We start from the raw sequence: 6,000 nt of genomic DNA on the forward strand, positions 1-6,000 counted from the left end.
GCTCATGCCACTCACCTACTTCCAGTCCTGTGGACCAGACTGCTCAGGGATGGAAAGAAAAATCCCATTTATTTATTTACTTATTTGGGGGTACTGGGGATTGAACCCAGGGACATTTTATTACTGAGCTACATCCCTGGGCCTTTTAAAATATTTTTCAAAATTTGAGGCAGAGTCTCAATAAGTTGCCCAGGCTGGCCTTAGCCTCCAGAGTAGCAGGGATTACAGTCAGGTAACCCCCTGCACAGCTACATCAATGTCTATGTTCATTCATCCAACAAATATTAACTCAGGGCTTACCTGCATGGACCCGGAATTAGCATCTTATTGCAGGAAATGGGAATACAGCCCAGAATAGACAATGACTATCTCCCCATCTGGACCCACTGGATGTTTTACATTTTACTCTTTTGCGGATATCAATATAATACCACTGGTTATAGGTGACTTGTTCTGCTTCTTCATACATTGAAGTATATAACATTAGAGAAGCACACTAAGGCAAGCATATAAAGCAGGGTTTATTTAAAAAGAGGTAACAGATTTCTCCCCGGAGGGAGAAAGGAGCCGCAGCTGGTATCCTGGTATCCCCAGAAGTGAGGGTGTTCTGCCTTTTTTTTTATATGTCCTAGACTTCCTTTGTTATCTCTCTCCTTCTACATTTGTGACTAGGCCCAGGAGATGCTCGGTGGAATGGCCAAAAGGTGGGAAACAGGTGGGCTGGAGGGGCCAGGGAAGAGTGATCCAAGCAGGAAGGGGGTATCATCAACTACTTTTATAACTCTCTATAGGGAGGGACGATCCCTGGGACAGTTTACCTTAGCAACAGGTTAGAGAAAGGGCTTGGAAGAAATTAACATTTCAATCCCTCTATTTTTCTGGACCTGACCCTTGCCCATCTGCCTGTCTAATTCTGGCTTCACCTATTAGACAATGTGGACCTATAATTTTTCCTGTTTCTATTGTGTCAAAGGACACAATGACAACAATTTAACAATTTTTTTTTAAAGAGAGAGAGAGAGAGAGAGAGAATTTCAATATTTATTTTTCGGTTTTTCGGCGGACACAACATCTTTGTTTTGTATGTGGTGCTGAGGATCAAACCCGGGCCGCACGCATGCCAGGCGCTTGAGCCATATCCCCAGCCCCCAATTTAACAATCTTTTTTTTTTTTTTTTTTTTTTTTCCAATTTAACAATCTTAATCTTTACTTTAAATTCTGGGATCGGGCAACCCTTCATTCCATAAAATAGAGTAAGTGCTCCAGGGAGCCCAGCAGAAGAGGTGGGGTTTTATAGCCCAGAAAAGGACAGGAGAAAGCCAGCCCAAAGAACAAAAGGCAGATTGGTCATTTCAAAGCTACTTTTATTGTTAAGGCTGGGACCGGTGACAGAACGGAAAGATTTGTAAACATCAGGTTACTTCAGGTTGCCAACCCCCTAAGGATTAGGCAGAGGGAACTTCATTATCATGCCAATTAAAAGGGAAATGTGGTTATTACCCCTCTAATCCCTAATTGCTCCCAAGGTTGAATAGAGTTTAGTTTCACCTTGATGACCTGGAATTTAGCGTGAGCAACTCCATTTTGATTTTTAGCCTGGTCTGTTAGGGCCCCTAAGGCAGGAGTTTCGTCCCAAACCAAGGCCTCCTGTAATTTTTATTTAATTCTTACTGCTTTTTAGTTGATGTCAAATCTGTTTTCCTTTCTTTCTCTCATTCTTAAAAGAATTTCTTCCGGGTTTATGCTTTAGAAGACTTGTTTTCCAAAAGCTGGGAAGTTAGGACTTGTAAACCCTTATTACATCTCCCTGAAAGTGGAAAATCCCAGCCAGGCCAACAGACACAGCCAGACTGGCTCTTGGAGTGTTGTTTTAACGAATACCGGTAGACTGCAGGGCGAAGGCTGATCTGGCACGTGTCATAACCAGTAACACAGTGGACAATGGTGAAAGAACAGCTCACCCGAACACACATTCCATGCCCTGTCTGCACTTGGCTTTTGGGGGCGGTGTGCCCTCAGGCCTGGCTTTTGCTTGGTCATGTTTTAGGGCTGCGCCCATAAAACAGCAGTGAGCAGCTCTGTCCCGACACGTGGGTGTTTCAGCATTGTTATAGCTGGGTTTGTCCTTGTCAGCAACATTCGCTGTCCCAGTTCTGCGTGTGACCCATGCAGGGTCACTGGGGCCTGATGGAGAGTCTGTGGACTATATGATCATCGTTTCCCCTTCACGGCCTATTCTTGGTCATCTTCTCATTCACAATGCCCTTCCATGGTGCGTAGGGATGAATAAAGGGAAGAGAAATAAGTAAATCCACTTGATTTTGGAACAGGAACTTAAGAAGATCAAAAGTATTAACTGAAATCAGATTCTCGGAGAATTTTGTTTATTTATTTATGGTACCAGGGATTGAACCCAAGGGTCCTTTACCACTGAGCCACATCCCCAACCCATTTTTGTATTTTATTTAGAGACAGGGTCTCACTGAGTTGCTTAGAGCCTCACTAAGTTGCTGAGGCTGGCTTTGAACTCACGATCCTCCTGTCTCAGCCTCTGCTGGGATTATGGGGGATGCACCACCATGTCCGGATCCCTGAGAATTTAAATAACAGACTATCCATTCACCTTCTCCTATCCATTTTCTTTTCTCATAATTATAGATTAATTAGCTCAGGTAATTAGCCATAGATGTTGCACTAAGTTGATGATTCTCTCCTATGTCTCCCTGAAGCCACAGAGAAGGAACAGATGATCTGTGTCGGGAGGGGTCCCCAAGAGCATCCCCTCCACAATGGACCAGTGTAACTTCATTCAGTGAAGAGGCAGGACAGTGGGGAAAGTGGAATTCCAAGTCCAAGGGGAGATGTGAATATGTGGAAGTTTTATGGGGAGAAGATTCTGGAAATTCTGTGCCTAGTTCTCCTCTGTGTGGAGGAGGCCTACCTGATGCTTGACCCCTGTTGTGCTAGGTTCCATTGAGCTCACCATTTCCTATTCATGTGACATCCCATGACAGTTTGAAACAGGCACTGTGGGAATACTTGCACCATAAAAAATAGGCGAATTTTACATGCTGGGGTTTATTTTTTCTGGAGAGCCGGATGTTAAGCATGACCAGTACATCACTGGCTCTCCTTGAAGCATCCCCTGGCTGGTCAACTGTGCTTCTCCCCAGGACCCTGCTACCTCTGCCTTATGCTCCGATTCCATTTGCAGAGGATGAGAACAAGGCCCCAAGGGGGAAACCAATCAAGGAGGCACTGGCCCTTCCCCAGAAGCTATCACTGACCCAGCAGGAAGTGAAAGATGGATGAGAGGCTTTCAAGATCTAAAAGATGAGAGTAAGAATAGGAAGGCACCAGACTAGAACCTAAGGGAGGAAACACATTGAGAGGAAAGCAGGCCCCAGTGATCTGTGGCCTCACAGCCACGAATTTACTTTCCAGACTACATCGTTGCTCCAGTCTGGGGGTTCATTAGAAATGTGACAGAGTGTCAGCGTGTGACTAGATGGAAGTCACTCTAGGGTAGCGGGATCTGCTGTCTTCTTCCATGTCCACAGTTCTTCCATATCTGCAATTATTCTGCAGAATAACTATGAATTTCACCAATGAACAAAAACCATCTCCCCTGTTCCCTGTCTCTGTCCCTGACCTTGGCCCTGCCATGGGCCATCTATTTTCTGGGTCTCTTGGAAGGAAAGACAGGAGAGGAAGGACAAAGGGCAGTTCACCCAATGGCCATATCTCCTCTTTTTCACACAGATGCCAAATGTTGTCCAGGAAAGCCACATGCCCTGGCTCATGTGATGAATGTTGGCTATAGGATTGTTTATAATAAAGATTAGTCTATGCCGGGTGTGGTGGTGCACACCTGTAATCCCAGCGGCTCCTGAGGCTGAGGCAGGAGATTGCTGGTTCAAAGCCAGTGTCAGCAATTTAGGGAGGCACTAGAAACTCAGGGAGACCCCGTCTCTAAATAAAATACAAAACAGGGCTGGAGATGTGGCTCAGTGGTCCAGGCCCCTGAGTTCAATCCCAGGTAGCCGCCCCCCACCAAAAAAAAAAAAAAAAAAAGATTGGTCTAAATCCAACGTCCTCTTTGCCAATGATTGGCCTGCGCATAGTCATGTATCCTCGTCTTGGCCAATAAGAAGTAATCAGGTGCCTGTTGAGCTGTTTCTTGGGTGGATTTCTGGCCTAGGAGAGAAATACACAAAAGAAACTACTTTTTGTCATCTCTTTTTAAACGTATTCATTCTGTTACACTGTTACCAATAAAAAAATCAAAACCAAAAAAATTTTAAAACCCTCTAGCTTCACTTGGTTCGAATTGCCTTAAAAAATCACTAATTTTGGAGGCTACACAGCTGACAATACATTATTTGTCCCCCACTGGCTTTGCTAGACAACCCTCTGATATGAGGGTTAAGATGACAACGGTTGCCGAGGTACTCTTCAGGGACCGGAAGGCCACTTTTGCTGAGAACACTGACTCTTCACTGGGGCCTACAGATGTCCAATGAGTGATTGGAACAGAATGAAAAGGCTGGTATCTCTGTCTTCATATTGTGTCCGTCTCCTTTGTTGCCTTAACCTTTGGGTCAGATTCTACTCAGATTAACACGAAGACATGTCAGTCATCTGAGACATGTTTTGTCCAAAAAGTATAATATAAGGCTAACTTGACCTAGACATGCCTAGTCTCCCACCCCCAAGACAGAACATACTTACCAGACACCATGACCGCAGACACCAGGCCATGAAAGGAATGAAGAGAAGTGGCACCTGGGTTCCTTGGAGGTCCCAGAGAAGACATGAATACACCTCCCCTTCACTAGCCTCTCCCTCCCCTCGTTATTCCCCTCCTACATCTGGAACCCCTCAGCCCCTGGAGTTGTGAAGTTGAATCTCTGAGCAAAGCTCCCTCTTCTCCAGTCTTTGACCACTGAGTAAAGCCTTTCTTTTTCCTCAACACTCATCTCTTGGACTTTGGTCTTTCTGTGGGATCAGGCTCAGAACCCTTTGGCAACAAGAGAGGACCAGGGTGGTCGGCCCCAGGGCAGATGCATAAGGAGGCAGAACAGCAAGTTGGAAAGGCCTGCCCCTCACCCTCCCACCTCCCCACCCCCAGTTCTAGAGATGGAAAATGAGACTCACACACTGAGCTACATCCCAGCCCTTTTTTAAAAATTTGAGGGAGGGTCTCAGCAAGTTACCTAGACTGGTCTTGAACTTGTGATCTTCAGGCCATTGCACCTGACTAGGCCTGGATTCTTGATGACGTAACTGAGCTGTCAAACCCTCCAAAGTCCAAGAGACCCTCCTACCCTCAGAATTTGTAATAGGATTTTGTTTTCTTTAGGATTTTTGTTTTTATTTTTGTTTTGGTACTGAGCTACATCCCCAGCCCCTCTCTCTCATATATAAGACAAGGTCTCAAGTTGCCAAAGCTGACAATCCTCCTGCCTCAGCCTCCTGAGATTCTCCCATATCCCAGTAAAGGTACAAATACTTCTAAGGCTTCTGATCGATCTTCCCAGGTTGACCCGCAGAAAGGCTACCAGGTCGCGCTCCTGTGCCCCTCTGATGACATCGTAGAGGACTAGCAGCACAGAGGAACACCTTCCTCAGGTGAAGAGCTACCTTCTCAGCCTGTCCCTGGGTCACTGTGTGTCCAAGACAGATGGCACTTGTCTGCCTCACTATTTACACTAGGAAAATGCACAGAGTATAATTCTAGACTTAATATAGACTTTAATAAAGTCAGTTTAGACCTTATCTGATCCAATTCCCTCGTCTTACAGATGAGAAAACTTAGCCCCAAGATCACATAACTAATTAAAAATTGAAATATCCGACTGATTTGTGCTACAGAAGAGTCGTTGTGATGTCATAGCCTTTGTGACAATTAGTAGCTAGCATCTGCTAAGTGCTTACTCCATGATGTCCATGAATTAATCATTTGCTCTCTCCCCAACCGGAGACAGTTGATACCACTA

The sequence above is a fragment of the Spermophilus citellus genome (genome assembly GCF_964194105.1).
Source record: "Spermophilus citellus genome assembly, chromosome: 7".
NCBI classification, from domain to species: domain Eukaryota; kingdom Metazoa; phylum Chordata; class Mammalia; order Rodentia; family Sciuridae; genus Spermophilus; species Spermophilus citellus.